Genomic DNA, 17,034 nt, shown 5'->3' on the forward strand with positions numbered 1-17,034 from the left:
CTTGAGAAAGTGTAGAATAGTTTGGGATCGCGATAGAATGTGATTTGGCCTACGGACTTTATTTGGAATGATGGTTACTGGATGAAGAAAGATTGAATATGGCAAAAAGGAGTTTGTTTGAAATGAAGAGGGATGTGAAGATCTAATTATCGTTTCAGGCGCAATATGACTTGAGTTCGGAAGGTATTGTTGAATTTTCAGTTAATGTCAATAGGGAAAGTACAAACTTATACAAATGGTAGGCGAGCATCAGCTCAGGAAAATTTGATGATTACGTAGTTGTTGCACCTGGTGCAACATCGTTGGAAGATGTCGATAAGGAATTCCATATGTGGGTTATCTCTGGTGAGTAGTTAGCAGTGGCGTGATGTTGATGAAATTTCTGCGAGAAATATTAGTTGCTACCTAGTAAGAGGTCGAATGTGTGACTGTGACTGGTGATTCAGAATGTTCATGAAAATCTTAATATAAGACTTCGAGAAGTCTAGCGGGTTAACGGTGCGAGATCTTGGTAATTGAGAAAGAGAAATCCTTGCGAGTTCTAATTTTATATAATTACAGCTTAAGGCTAAGCGGGGGAGTCTGCTATCGAAGAGTTGATTGCACGGTTATGTGTAGTATTAGTTTCGGTTCGGGGTATACTGGTGAATCAGTTATGACTTGCAGAGGTCGAGATCGAGGATGACTCGAGTAAAGGAATTTCTGGACATAAGTTGTATTACACTCTATGGTTATAGGAGGACCATAAAATAATTGAGTGGTTATTCACGAAGAATGTAGTGTACATGGAGCGAGAATTTGCTCGGTTGCATAGGAGTGTGAGTTACTCTTTATTTCCCTTGGGTGTGGGTGTGCTAATAGGGCACATGTCGTTTCGGTCTGTTTGGTCGGTTAATTCGAGATATGAGTAGAGTGGATGACTCTCGAGAATGGTTCTGATGGATTCAAGATTTATATGTAACAATTGGGGATCTTCAGGATGTGTATTTAGCTAGAAATTGAGATTCACATTGGAGGGTGTCAAGACTTATGGCATTTCTAGATCATTATGGATTCTATATTTCGGTATCAGGAAAGGGGAAGAATAGTTCGAATTCATAGAAAGTCTCCTTAGAGTAAGTGTTTGACTTGTGGTACCTTTGGGATACATAAAAAGGGAATTCAGTGGCTTATAATCCTTAGGGCGGTGTGATTCTATGCTAGAGTTCGTGGGGCAATTTTTAGTTAAGGATAGTAGAGTTCTAACAAGGAAAAAGTAGCAATTTGAAGGCAATTTGGAAAGGGCTTGGAGAAATAGGACAGCTCGGTAGTAGGTTGGGTTAGCACAATAATGGGTATGATCGGTTCCTTGGATACTTATGATGTGGCTAATATCTACAGGTGTTTTGTGGCAATGCTCTCGGATTTGGCAACCTGTGTGGCTTGGTGGAGTTAGAGGAATTCAGTTCCGATAGCTTGGTTATGTGCAAATGGATTTCAAAGTGTTATGATTTCCTCCTAGAAAGAAGCAAGAAAGAGGTTTCTGACTAATAAGGTATGTAATTTGCTAGTGACTCAAAATTGATAATGGAATTCTTATGCTTGTCACATGATGGCATAATAGATATGGTGTGTTGTGCGGGAATAGGATTTACATGTATAAGGTCACAGTTCAGTTTTGAAGGGAAGGACATAAATTCTTAGGCAGCATGGACGGTTTCAGATGACTAGGTAAATGATATTACTATTTGGTATGGCGTGATGAGAGTGTACATTTCAGAAGGGGCAGTGTGTTTTGATTTATGGGTACTTCGCTGGTATTGCATCACTCTCCCGGTTGATCGACTACTGATATTTAAATTTTTGCCAGGTGGCACAGAAGAATTTTTAAAGTATTTCTCGTGGGATGATTGTGTGCGAGAGAGGTGTTAGGCATTCGGGCGGTGGAGGTGGAATCAAATATGGTGGTTCGTGTGCTCTATGGATTTGGAGACTGGGTGATAGCATCCTAAGAAGCTCAAATCTATTCAAGGACAAGAATGAAGCTTTGGAATCTCAAAGAGGGCCTTTAACAAGATGTCAAGCTAAAGAGTTGCAAAACAAGGTCATTAGACTTCAAGTGCAAATAAAGAAGTTATTAATTGGGATGGAGAGCTCAAGGATAAAGGATATGAGTTGTCTAGGTATTATAATTATTTTATGGTCCAAATTCATGTCCAAGAAAAGGTGGATTAGATCCTAAGAGACATCCTCTGAAGAAGGTCCTAATCAGGCCACAATTGGACCTATTTGGCACCTAAAAATGTGTCCAAACTTGCAGCCCAATAAGTCCTACATGAAGCCACGTTTTTATAACATAAAAAGGACTTACTTTCTGCCTAAGAAAGGTTCAATAGGCGTGATAGAAGTTGGGTACAAGTTGGTGCCAAGTTGCTTGCAAGTTGCCTTCAAGATTTCCAAGATCCTATCCATGATTGGTTTGCGACTTTCAAGATTCTATCCAAGATTGGTTTTAACTTATTTCCATATATTTTGGTACTAGATTTATTGCTTTCCTAGGTAGTTAAGGTTATGTTTTCCTTTTCCTAAGATTGTTGGAGTTACTTTCCAAGATTGACTTGGTTTTTGTTTCCTAGTATTTTTCCTTTTCCTAAGGTATTTGGACTTGTTGTCCAAAGTAGTTTAGGACTTTATTTTCTTGTTTTTAGGTAGGAATTTCGTGACCCCCTCTCTATATAAATGGGTGTCTTCTTTGTTTGTAGATTTTAGAATATTATAGACTATTATCAATAAAAATTGTGAGATTTTTCTTGCACTCTTGTGTGTGGCTACTCTTGGATTTATTCTTCAACCTTCAAGACTCAACTTAAGGTGGTAAGATTAAACTCTTTCGAAATCTTAGATCACTTCTAGGTATTCAAGAAAGGTGATAAGTTTAGGCTTATTGTTGTTCTTGTTATTCTAAAGGGTCGGGTTTCACAATCTATCTCTTATTTTTAATTCTCTACCAAAGGCGATTAGTTCTTTGTTAACTAATTGTTGTTGTTAGGATTCAACTTCAAGAATAGAATTCTTGAATTCAAGAAACTCTTTCTTAAATTCAATCTATCTTTAATTTTCCGTCATTTTTTTTATTTCTTTATTTTCTTTTAGCTTCCGCACGTTTCTTTATTTTTTTTAGTAATTCTTGGACCCCTATTGTGTTGTTATCAAGTGGTATTAGAGCATAGGCTAATCAAGATTTAAATCTTGATAATCTTGGGAGGTTCTTGAGCAAAACAAAACCAAAACAAAAAAAACATAAAAAACAAAAAAAAACGAAAATCAGCCCAAAGAAAAGTATTATGGCTCATTATTATTTGTAGAATTCAAGTGTTATTTGGTTTCCAAGTCAAGAAAGGAAACAAGAAGAGGGAATCCTAGTTCTTGAAAATTAAGGTAATTTCTTTCCTTATTTTTGTGGGTTTTGGGTTTCCTAAATTCTTTCCTTTTTTTTTCTTTTCTGCATAACCAATTCCTATTCTTCCAAGGTTTGGTCCTTCACTTTCCTTTTCTTTTTCTAACTCCACATTCTTATCACTAAGGGTTGTGACTAGAAAGGTTTATTAATAAATCTAAAGATTAATGATCAAGAGTTGCTTTGAGTGAAAAAAGGCAAGGGAGGCGAGAACATTAGAGGAAAAAGGCAAATTTGAGAGATACATAATTCTTCTAATCTTTGTTCAAGATGTTTCAAATAGGTAGTTATAGTGAAAGGAGACGAGCTATGACTCAACAACTTGAAAAGTCGAACTTACAATATACCGAATGGAAGGAAAACAACGGTAAAATTATTTTTCAAACAAGAGCTAAAGTGATGTCTGCAATTTGTGCTCTTAGAATTGACAAAGAGTTTGGCTATAACTCAATTAGCACTTATATGGTTGAAAAATTGAACTTGCCTTGTATTGAGCATATTGAACCCTACATGTTGAGAGTAGTAAAGATAGATAAAAGAGTGTTATTACTATTCTCTATTGGAAGGTATGGGGATGCGATCTGGTGTGATATGATTCCCATGAATAATTATCATATCTTGTTGGGAAAGCCATGGTATACCTATAGAAGAGCTTCATATAACATGGAAAAAAATAGATACTCTTTTGAGGTTAACGGGAAGAAACTTATTCTTGGACCTTTGACTCCCTCACAAATTTATGAAGATGAAAAGACTATTAAAGAGAATATGGAAAAATATGAGAGAAAAAAGAATGAGAGGAGTAAGGGAGTGCATGTTGATATCCCAAGAGAGGAAAAAGAAAATGTTGTATTGAGTGAAAAGAATGGGATGTCGATTGAGAAAAAGAGTGAGCTTGAGGGAAAAGAAAAGAGAGAAGGCAATGAGATAAGAAACGTCTTTGAGGTAGAGAGAGAAAAACAAGAGGGTTTGAGTAAAGAAGAAGAAAAAAACTTTAGTGAGAGAAAAGAGGCTAAGGGTGAGAGAAAAGTTAGTTTTGTGATAAAAGCCAAAGACAGTGTAAGCAAGAATAAAATTTCTTTATTTCCTAACCCATTAACTCATTCTTGTTTTAGTTCTTGTGATTTTGTGCAGCCACATGTTGAAAGACCTTTTGAAAAGAGAGGTGAGGCGCGAGAAATGGTGGCAAAGGATCCAATTGGCTTCCAACATGAATTAGGCGAAATTAATTCTTGTTGGATAGTGGAAGATAAAAGCTTGGTTAAATTCTTTGTTATTGAACCTTTTGACTATTTTAATTCTTATTTACAGGTTTATAATATGGAGTTTCCTAAAGCCATTGCTAAGCTGGAATCATTGCATAAAAGAATACAAGGTGATGTTGTTCCATTAGTAAATAAGTCCAAGTATGATATGTATAATTGGTTCATTCACATTCTTGGCCTTCCTAGAACACCTAAGGTATTTTTGGAGGTAATGAACTATACTCTTATTTCTTATGTTGGTGACTTTATAATTTTTGTGGATGATGATATTTTGATGCATATCAAGTCATTAACTGTAATATCTAAGTTAAAGTGCAAGAGTAATTTGCTTCCTTTTGAAATTGAGTATGACATAGATGATTATGCATTTCAACTTGGTAGAAAGAGGCATGAAATTTATGAGAAGAGGCTTGCTAATGAGTTAAATGTTCTTTCTTCTCTTATTCAAGTGTCTAATGAGTTTTCATGTAATAAAATGCTAGAATGTGAGTTTTGTTGTTTGATGGGAAGTCATTCCTCTAGGCATGTTGATTGTGAGCCTGTAAAAGTGTTTGCTACTATTAAAGAGGATATGCATGATTATTGTGACGTTAGTGATCAAATACTCTTTCATGAACCTATCTATGACTCTTTCTGTGACAGTTTGAGCAATTATGTAGAATCCATTGATGTTGCGAATATTATTGGGAAAAGTTATAATCACGAGCTTGAATGTATTGAAATTTGTATTTTGGAATTTATGGGTTCTTCTGACCTTTCTGAGAATTTATGTGCTTCTTTGAATAACTTACATGTAAAAGAATCCATGGGATTTATAATTGATACTTGGCTATATCATAAGAGTGTCTTATTTGATACATGTGGCAGAGATACTTGTGTTAAATGGATGCATGACCAATATTTTGTAATTTCTTTGGCATGCACATGTTTGGACTACCTTATTGACAAGATCGCATTGCAAATTTCATTACATAGTGCATCTAAGAGAGGTTTTTATTGGACAACTCTAAGTAGGCATAAATTTTATTGGGATGATGATGTCCATATGCTTTATAAAGGAGTATTTACACCTATTAGGCTTAATTGGGTTAAGTGGACACATGGTCACTATCTTGTTTTATTCCTACCATTTTTTCAGATTAGTGGATGCCATTTACTAGTGCGTGACTTTTTTTTTCTTGCAAGGTCGAAATTCGAGGACGAATTTTCTTCAAGAAGAGGGGAATGATAGCATCCTAAGAAGTTAAAATCTATTCAAGGACAAGAATGAAGCTTTGAAATCTCAAAGAGGGCCTTTAACAAGATGTCAAGCTAAAGAGTTGCAAAAAAAGGTCATTAAACTTCAAGTGCAAATAAAGAAGTTGTTAATTGGGATGGAGAGCTCAAGGATAAAGGATATGAGTTGTCTAGGTATTATAATTATTTTATGGTCCAAATTCATGTCCAAGAAAAGGTGGATTAGATCCCAAGAGACATCCTCTGAAGAAGGTCCTAATCAGGCCACAATTGGACCTATTTGGCACCTAAAAATGTGTCCAAACTTGCAGCCCAATAAGTCCTACATGAAGCCACATTTTTATAACATAAAAAGGACTTACTTTCTGCCTAAGAAAGGTTCAATAGGCGTGATAGAAGTTGGGTACAAGTTGGTGCCAAGTTGCTTGCAAGTTGCCTTCAAGATTTCCAAGATCCTATCCATGATTGGTTTGCGACTTTCAAGATTCTATCCAAGATTGGTTTTAACTTATTTTTATATATTTTGGTACTAGATTTATTTCTTTCCTAGGTAGTTAAGGTTATGTTTTCCTTTTCCTAAGATTGTTGGAGTTACTTTTCAAGATTGACTTGGTTTTTGTTTCCTAGTGTTTTTCCTTTTTCTAAGGTATTTGGACTTGTTGTCCAAAGTAGTTTAGGACTTTATTTCCTTATTTTTAGGTAGGAATTTCGTGACCCCCTCTCTATATAAAGGGGTGTATTCTTTGTTTGTAGATTTTAGAATATTATAGACTATTATCAATAAAATTTGTGAGATTTCTCTTGCACTCTTGTGTGTAGCTACTCTTGGATTTATTCTTCAACCTTCAAGACTCAACTTAAGGTGGTAAGATTAAACTCTTTCGAAATCTTAGATCACTTCTAGGTATTCAAGAAAGGTGATAAGTTTAGGCTTATTGTTGTTCTTGTTATTCTAAAGGGTCGGGTTTCACAATCTATCTCTTGTTTTTAATTCTCTACCAAAGGCGATTAGTTCTTTGTTAGCTAATTGTTGTTGTTAGGATTCAAATTCAAGAATAGACTTCTTGAATTCAAGAAACTCTTTCTTGAATTCAATCTATCTTTAATTTTCCGTCGTTTTTTTATTTCTTTATTTTCTTTTAGCTTCCGCACATTTCTTTATTTTCTTTAGTAATTCTTGGACCCCTATTGTGTTGTTATCACTGGGAACTCTAATGAGTAGATAATTTCATAGTTATGGGCTGTGGAGACATAGCCAAGGTTAGTAAGAGGTTAGTGTGTGTTGTGATTCAGTCGTTGTTGGGCTTATTTGTGTTCTGGAATGAGTTTTGAGATACTCTTCCATGCTACGAGGAGTTATGATCCGTTGGTTTTAGGCACACATGGTGCGGTTTTATTGTGGTCTCATAGTGGAATTTGAGTGAGATGAGTAATTGGGTATTGCATGATTGAGGCGTATTGGTTATTTTCCTTCGGGTTTCGTGTGGCATCATACCGTCTGTTTCTCCGTGGTTATGGTAATGCACTTTGAGTACTGGAATCGAATTTTGCGTGCTGATTGATTTTGAGCACTGCGACTTGAGGTATTTCATGAGGAACCGTGTTTGGATGGGGTCGCGCATTGCAACGAATTCATGTGGAGATATGATACTTGTGTTATATTTCATGTGTTATGGTTCTACGATGCGAGATAGGTTGTTAGCATCACGTTGTGGCGGTATTTGTTGAGCTTGCGGAACAGTTCTCTCGCTTGAGTAATTTTCTATGTTTAAGTACACTTGGCTTGTTGCATATTGGTGCACGGGTTGTGGCTTTAGATTGTATTAATGTGGCATGTCACCAGAGTGGTTCTGATGGATGAAATGAGGTCATTGGACCTAGAATGGGTGCTATCGGATCTGATTGTGGTATATTTGGGAGGATATTGATGCTGATCAACTTAGAAATTTTGTTATAGTTCCTATCAAAGGGGAGGGAGTTCCACCACTTATTGATGCGACAAATGGTTATGGGTTCCTACATGTTTCTTTCATCATTGGCAGTATATGAAGGTGTTTGAACGAGTCTCTGTTTGATAATAGGTTTATTACCGGAATTGGGTTGTTCTGAGTAGCCACTGTGATCATACATTATCGCTACGAGGGTTTGAGTTATGTGAGATATCATGTGATTTCATCTTGAGTTATGGCTCTAGTTGGGTACAGCCTGTTCAGACTTATACGGTATGGGATAGGGTGACGTGGGATCACCCCCAGGTATGTGTATGGTAAGATTACACGGCTATTTTGATGGTTTTTGGAACAACTCTAGGCACGTTCGAGGACAAACGTATATTTAAGTGGGGGAGGATGTAACGACCCGACCGGTCGTTTTGAGCATTTTCACTTCGCTCGGTGGTTTGCGGGCATGGGTAGCCCCGTATGATGTATTATGACTTATGCGAGTCATCGATTTTGATTTTCAGGTTATTCGGGATTGATATGGGGAAATTATATTCAACTAGGAGCTTTAAATATAAAAGGTTTGACCAAATTTTGACTATTGAGTAATCGATCTCGGATTTGGATCTTTATGGTTCGATTAGCTCCGTTAGGTGATTTCGGACTTAGGAACGCGTCCGGAATGTGATTTGGAGGTCCGTGGTAGAATTAGCTTGAATTGACGAAATTGGAAAGTTGATGATTTTCGGTCGGCAATGGAAAATTTGATATCGGGGTCGGAATGGAATTTCGGAAGTTAGAGTAGGTCTGTAATGTCATTTGTGACGTGTGTGCAAAATTTGAGGTAATTCGGACGTGATTTGGTTGATTTCGGCATCGGATGCCGAATTTGGAAATTTAGAAGTTCTTAGACTTGAATCCGAGAGTAATTTGGTGTTTCAATGTTGTTTTGAGTGATTCGAAGGTTCGACTAAGTTTGTATGTTGATATATGACTTGTAGGTATTTTTGGTTGAGGTTCCGGAGGCCTCGGGTGAGTTTTGAGCGAGTCCGGGGATTACCCGAACTGAGGCATGGTTCTGGTGCTTAATTTTTCGCGGACGGCGGCAAGAATTTCGCTGAGGGCAGAAATATTTCGCTGAGGGCGGAGGAGGGGGCGCGGACCGAGTAAATTTGGTCGCGGAGGCGCTCTAGGGCAGATCTGCAGATTCGCTGGTCCGATTTCGGAAGCCTATATCTTCTAATCTACAAGGAATTTTAAGATGATTCAAAAACAAAAGTTGTAGCCCTTTGTGTCTAGTTTTCAGAAAGGTAAAGAAGTCATCATTAGGATATTTGTAGAGAAAGGTATGGAAAAAATACTAAATCCTGTCACTACAGCCACCAGAAGCGCGGACAACGCTACATTTTCGCGATCGCGCCTGGAATTTTGCGGTCAGCGTAATGGAGATCAGAGAGTGCACTATATAAACGGGGTTTAGGGCATTATTTCTTATTTCGAACCTAGGGAGCTCGGTTTGTGATGATTTTTCGAGGGTTTTTCAAGAAATTTATTGGGGTAAGTGATTCTAATTCGGATTTGGTTAATGTTCATGAATATATCAATGATTTCATCATTTGATTAGTACTTTGAGGTAGAAATTTGTGAAAAATTGTAGAAACTTCATAAAATGAATTTTTGGGATTTGAATGCCGATTCGAAGTCGGATTTGAGTGAAACTTGTATGGTTGGACTCGTGAGTGAATGGGCTTTCTAGTTTTGTAAATTTTATCGAATTTTGAGACGTGGGGCCGGGGGCCGGGTTTGAGTCGATTTCAGGATTTTGGTCTATTTTGGTAGTTTTTCTTGTGGAATTCATTCCATTAGCATATATTGATGGTATTGTACTGATTGTGAATAGATTCAGAGTTTTTGGAGGCCGAGTCGAGAGGCAAGAGCATCGCGGGGTAGAGATTTGACCGGTTTGAGGTAAGTAACGATTGTAAATCTAGTCCTAATGGTATGGAACCCGAATTTCGTACTGCTTCACTATATTGGGGTGACGCACATGCTAGGTGACGGGCGTGTGGGCGTGCACTATTGGGAATTGTAACTTGGTTCATCCCGTAGCAACTGTAAAGTTGCATAATATGTTGAAACTATATGATACTTATATGTTTTAGAAAGAGTTTATATAAATTGGGTTGAATGCCATGTTTGGGCCTTGTGCCAGTGCTGTTTGGACCCTTAGGGGCCTTTTCTTATTATCCTCTCACTGTTTTTGATTGAAAATCTATACTCATTCATGGTTATACCTATTTACTGCATAACTCAGTTTTATTACTCGATTTTGATGCATATAAATATTGTTTTGGGCTGAGCACCCTATTTTTATTTAAATGCCCGAGTGGCTTGAGAGGTTTATAAATGAGTGAGGCCGAAGGCCTGATTTGTGAGGATATTTATGGGATCGGGCTGCACGCCGCAGCATGTTGCATATTTATGGGATCGGGCTGCACGCCGCAGCATGTTTGATATAGGACGAGGGACTGAGTGATTTATGCCATAATTTGGCTTGATATAGCGCTTGGGCTGAAGGAGCCCCTCCGGAGTCTGTACACACCCCTACTGAGTGCAGGTACCTACTGAGTGCGAGTGCCGAGTGCTGAGTGACTGGGAGGCATGAGTGATTGTGAGGTATGCCCGAGTGGCAAGAGTGATTGTGAGGTATGCCCGAGAAGCATGAGTGACTGTGAGGTTTGCCCGAGGGGCTGTTTATGATTTCATCATTTTCGCTCACCTTTGCATTGAGCCGCTATTTGGAAACTGTTGAAAAATATCTTCAAATGATTTTTTACTGGAACTGGGTTTAAACGAGGTGTTTTGAATCAAATCCTGATTTTAAAAGCATGTGGTATTTTATTGAGATTTCATGATATGAACTTTATATGCTTTATTGCTCGTCACTACTGCTCAGTCTTTATTTATTGTTGTTACTTACTGAGTTGACGCACTCACGTTACTCCGTGCACCTTATGTGCAGATCTAGGTGTAGCTGGACACGGTAGCGGTTGTTGATTATTCTGGTTGCGAATTTTCTCGGGGATAGCAAGGTAGCTGCCCGGCGATCGCAGCCCCTGCTCTTCTCCCTCTTATCTTCCTTTAGTTGTATTTAGCTATTCTCTAGGCTGAGTTAGCCTTGATATTGTTAGACAGATTATAGTAGATGCTCATGACTAATGACACCCCGATATCGGGCTTTTCTTTTCCGTATTTTTGTTTTGATTTGAACTCATTTACGAAGGTTTTTACGCTAAATAGCCTTGAAATTATCGTTGAAATGAAAATATCGGTTTGTTTTAAAATGAGTCGACTTGCCTAGTTCCACGATAGGCGCCATCACGACAGATTAGGTTTTTGGGTCATGACATGTCATTACCCATCTAGTCGGAGTTCGGAAATTCATATCGTTTCTCGCTATCTTCTTTCAGAGAAACGAGGGGACTATCTGTATACGGTCAAAACCGAGTTTGCCCTTCGTATGACTAATTGAGATTGAAACATGATAGACCAAGGTTCAACTTTATGTAATATCAAGCCATGATGCGAAGTTAGGTAGCCAAGCTCGAGACCCAGAGACTGATCAAGATCGAGATCGGCCAAGATCGAGGTCGAGCAAAATAGAGACCAATCAAGATCGAGATCGGCCAAGATCGAGATTGAGCAAAATAGAGACCGATCGAGGTCGAGATCGGCCGAGATCGAGGAAAGCTTATTGAGCCAAAAAACATAAAGCCGGAATATCCGCAATTGGACGAGAATCTCGGCGGAAATCACGGCGCATATCAATGAGAGGCCAATTAATTAATCTATCATGTGATTCCTTACTGTATTTAAAAAATTATATTAAGAATAGAATTTCCCTACTGTATAAAGGGGGGTATGATCATTTGTAAGGGATATTCTTATTCATAGAATATAAAGCAATGTACTGCCTTTCTTCTATTTTGGATATTTAGTCACTTTGTTCTTGTATCAGTTACTCTCCATTCAGTTTGAGGGCGATCAAACTTGAGGGCCTAGGCTAATTAATTCATTCGGTTTGCATTCATTTCTTTTACAGTTAATTTCGATATTCATTTATATATTTTCCAATTTGTACCAAGTTATACTACGTATCTTTAGAACCGCGTATAAATTTAATTGTTATTCATTTTTCGGGTAAACTTACTGCAATAACCCAATATGAATGTTGTATTCGTTTCACTTTTCCTATACATTTTTATCAACGGAAGTGATAGTGTCAAAATAACTTATGACTGTATGCACAAATAGCGAAGCGGATAGTGCAATATAACACCAATGAGGCACACAGTTTTCGTAACAAAACGCAATGATGGTTATTTCTGATAGTAAGACGAGTTTCTTTATAACGTATAAAATACACGTTTAATTCACCATCATTTTGAGAAGTTAGTTCCAAAGTAATCTCATTGTTTGGTTACTGAAAACAAAATGATTAAAATCTGATAAAGACTAGGCTAGAATGAGTCACGTGACTATCTTGTTTTCTTCCTCTTTTTAAAAGAAAGAATAATTTTATTGATGAATCTTTGTAGGTACAATTTTGTTTGCTTCCTTAATTTTTCTTAATTTGATTACTTAAACAACATATTTCTCGGATTAGGATAATGCGGACTTCTTTGAAATATATTTAATCCTCATGAAAGGATATCTACATTAAAGAATGTTGCAAGTCTTCTTAACGTATTTGATTATCAAGAAGTCTCCGTCCATATCTTAATCGTTTTGTGAATATTCGATGAGTTATAGAATTTCCAAGATTCTTCTTCCTCCCATTAATACAATCAATCTTTTCTATTCCAATATTTTTTTGGCTTTTATAGTGATTGAGTGTTATACACCTATAATAATATTTGACGTTTAAATATTATTTTGGCTGTTATAGATAAAAATTATTCAAAAATTAATTATTTTTTATTTTTTAATGTTACATATAATAGATAATAAAATTATTCAAATTTAAAATCTCAAAAGATATACATATTTCACTAGTTAAATGTTGAAGAAATCCAATACATTATTAATAAATTCATAACTAAACGTATAAAGATTTAAACTCTAAGGCAGACATTTTAAAGCTACCTAGAAAAATAAATTCTTTCAAAATTGATGGAAGAACTTTATTTGTAGCTTATTTCATAGATTTCATTCTCTTAATAGCGATATAACGCTTGAATTGGCGAAGGTTCGTGTCCAAATTTTCAGCAAAAAAGGTATTCAATAGCTTTCCCTTGAAGACAATCTAAGAGCTTATCAGTTAAATTTTCTATCTAAATATTTTTTAGAATTTGTCAAATGGAAAAGATATCATGTGCAAATCTTCAAATCTTATATTTTATGCAAGATAAAAACTTTGTTTAAAATATTGTGTGCATTTTACAATTATTATAGTAATTTTAAAGATTTTATATGGCTGTTGTAGAGGGGTAATTTTACCGAGAGCGTTCTGCTCTAAATATAGTTGTTACTGTTATAGGTAAAACGCTATTATAGAGATGTAAAATATAACTTAAAAAATCGGTTATGAGTAAAATTTGACTTTTTTAGTGAATGGTTGTTATATAGAGTTGTTGTTAGAGAGATGTCTGACTGTATTCACTTTTACACAAAAGCAATCGTATAAGAAGTTGCCTCTCATTAAAATGTTACATATGACTCCTTCACTTTTTATTTACTTGTCACTTTCTCCATAGTTACTTTGATTAATCTTTGAAGTTAAATTAAATTAGATTATCTTAATATTTTAAGTTTAAAATTTAATATTCAAAAACTATATAAAAGATACTATAATTTTAAATTCTTCAAATATCAATATGATATATATGTGTGTGCGCGCGCGCGCGCGTATGTTTGTGTGTGTGTGTTGGTCTCATATTAGTGGAAAATAAACCTGCCACGTGGAGTAATACTACCGTGATATGTGTCATGAGAGTTAAAACGACAAGAAGAATGGCGTGTACAGGAGTTTTGAGCAACACCCGCGGGATCGCTTGTGCAGATACAATACCTGTATGTCGCAAGGTTGAATATACAAAAATAGTTACGGGGTTGATAATTAAGGTCATTAATAGCCATGGATATGAAAAGATCATTAATGGCTACGAATATGAAAAGAATCAGTCAAATCCCTGATTACACGTGATTTGTTATTATTGCCTCAACCGTTATAAATCACTCACGTAACGAGCAATTAATGCGGTAAATAGCAGTAACTGGTAGAATCTAAACAAAGCAAACAGTTATAAGAGATAGTACTATTTAAACCCTCCTTCCTATATTTTGTATCCCTTCGAAAATCCTGCTAAGTTATACTGGCAATTACCGAAATTCTTATTGTTTTCCATTATTAGAAGAATTATTCTTTCCTACTGGGAGAAAGCGACAATCATCAATAAGATTTCTACTTCTTTATTCTCTTAGTTCACTTCCTTATTGTTGTTGTTGTTGTTGTTGTTATTGTTATTGTTATTATATCAATTATATTTGAAAAAATAAAGTAAATTGGTTGTTAGAAACTCGAATTATTTGATTTATTTGCTTTGACTTCAAATACTATTTTTTGGGTTAAATGAATTGGTTATGTTACCAGAAAATCTAACCGTCGTTTCACTTTTTATTTATATATTTTATCTTTAGCAATAAATTATGTCTGGAACTGACCAAATTACTCAGTAGAGAAATGGAGAAGGAGGATTTCTTCCACATAATTCACCCACACATTCTCCACAACGCTCACGTGACAATTCACTCGTTAGATAGTCTAGTCGCAACATTGAGCGGAGAAATGAAGAACAATCAACTTTGCAGGATGATTCGAAGAAATTTATCGCTGAGCATATTGGTGAAGCTTTACGAGCCTTGACAGACAGTGTGTCAAACATAGTTTCAGTTCTACCACCAGTTAATACAACTACAGAAAATCCCAATTCGGGGCTTGAAAACTTAGGAAGTGAAAAAATTCCAAATAACTCTAGAGCGGGAGGTTCATGTAACGAATTCTAATTTACAAAATCTAGTTCTAACCTTGCAGAAACAGCTTAAGAAATAAAGTGAATGAATCGAATAGATACTGGGTGTACTACCAGTAATCAAAGGTGTGGATATGAACAAATATTTACAACAGCCATTACCGATAACAAGCGCAACACCATTGTCGATACCAAAAATATTCAAATGTCAGATATTCCTAAGTACGATGGAACCTCCAATCCACGAGATCGTGTGACCGCGCTTTCCACAGTAGTCAGAGGAAATAATTTTAGTAAGCAAGAAATCGAATTGGTGTTGGTGAAAAAAATTGGTGAAACCCTTACAAAGGGGGTGCTAAAATGATATTCTCTTTTACCTGAAAACTCAATTGACTTGTTTGATGAGCTTGCAGATTCATGTATTAAAGTACTTTTGGGAGCCCAAAAAGTAGAGAAGAGAATGAAAGATATCTTCAAAATACAACAAAGAAGTACAGAATCACTCAGAGAGTTTGTAGATCTCTTCCAACGATAAAGGATGTTGCTACCTCCCATACCTGATAATTGAGAAGCGATAACTTTTGCACGGTACTTGAACGAGAGAAGCTCAGAATCCACGAGAAGGTTAAAGGAAAATTTACGAGAATTTTCACCGACCACTTGGAATGATATTTATAACAGGTACATCACGAAAATTCAAATAGAAGAAGATATGGTATCTCAACTGAAGGTGGAAGATAGGTTCGGGACAAGAAGATCAGAATTAGAGCGAAGGAATGTAAAAAAAAATAAGTACAAGCCTTATATGGGACTATCAAAGCGAGATCACGTGCCAAAATCAGAACAGGTACGATTTGATCAAAGGTCAATGCAGAAGGAGGCAGGTTCCTCTTCTCGATTTAGGAAGGAACAAGATATGACAAGGTACAATGAATAGAGTCCTAGACCAAAATTATCATATTTTAATTTCAACATAAGTACTTCAGAGATAGTAGCAATATTAAGAGGCATATGAGACAAGGTACGATGGCCCAAAGAGATGAGGTCTAATCCTAGCAAAAGGAGTTAGCAAATTTAGTGTGAATATCATAATGATCATGGGTACAGAACAACAGATTGCAGGATCCTACAAGCAGAGGTTGATTATCTATTGAAGAAAGACTATCTCACTGATCTATTTAGTAAGAAAGATAAACAATATTATATGAAGAACATTAAAGAACCACTGAAGCCGCCATCATCGAAAAAGAACGATGAATGTAATAACCGGAGGTGAAGAACTCAATAGAGTAGCATATACAACTACAAAGAGAATAACTAAAATATATGTGACCCACAGGAAACGTATTCGACAAATCCTAGAAGGATAAAGCATAATATTTGATGATAAGGATGCAAATGTCTTGTTCATACCTCATAATGATGCACATGTAATTTTTCCACATGTTCATGATACTAATATGAAACGAGTTTTGATTAATCCAAGAACCTCAGTAAATATTATATTACTACGAGTGATCAACTAAATGCTAGCAACATACCATATGATACCCAAGGTTCGATCTCTGTTTGGGTTTGACAATTCAAGTGTAATAACCAAGGGAGAGATTATGTTGTCTACTCTGCAGAAGGGTGGTGAAAGACACCAAATTCCAAGTGGTGGAGGCAACCATGGCTTACAACATAATTTTAGGAAGGTCATGAATTTATGAGATGGACACAGTACTATCAAATTTGCATCAAGTTATTAATTTTTATTATAGTGGAAAATTTATCAGACCGGGGGAGATCAACGAGCAGCACGAGAAATAATATGATGGCTATAGCGAGTGGAACAATCGGGGATGGAAAAAAAATAGCAATTACAGTGTCCAGTTGATGAGTACACTGAACCCTCAACAACTTCAGCATTAGATATGGGAAACAGAGCAGATATAGATGCGAGATCTAATGTGATTCAGAAACCGGAGGAGAATGATACTATCAAAATAATTATAGAAGAGCTCGAAGTTGTTACCTTATTTATTTACTGTCCTGAGAGAAAAGTTTATATTGGGATAAACTTAAGCCCAGAGCTAAAAAAGTAAGTTACTTAAATTTTTGTGCACTAACACTGATTGTTTTGC

The sequence above is a fragment of the Nicotiana tabacum genome, chromosome 2 (assembly GCF_000715075.1).
Source record: "Nicotiana tabacum cultivar K326 chromosome 2, ASM71507v2, whole genome shotgun sequence".
NCBI lineage: Eukaryota > Viridiplantae > Streptophyta > Magnoliopsida > Solanales > Solanaceae > Nicotiana > Nicotiana tabacum.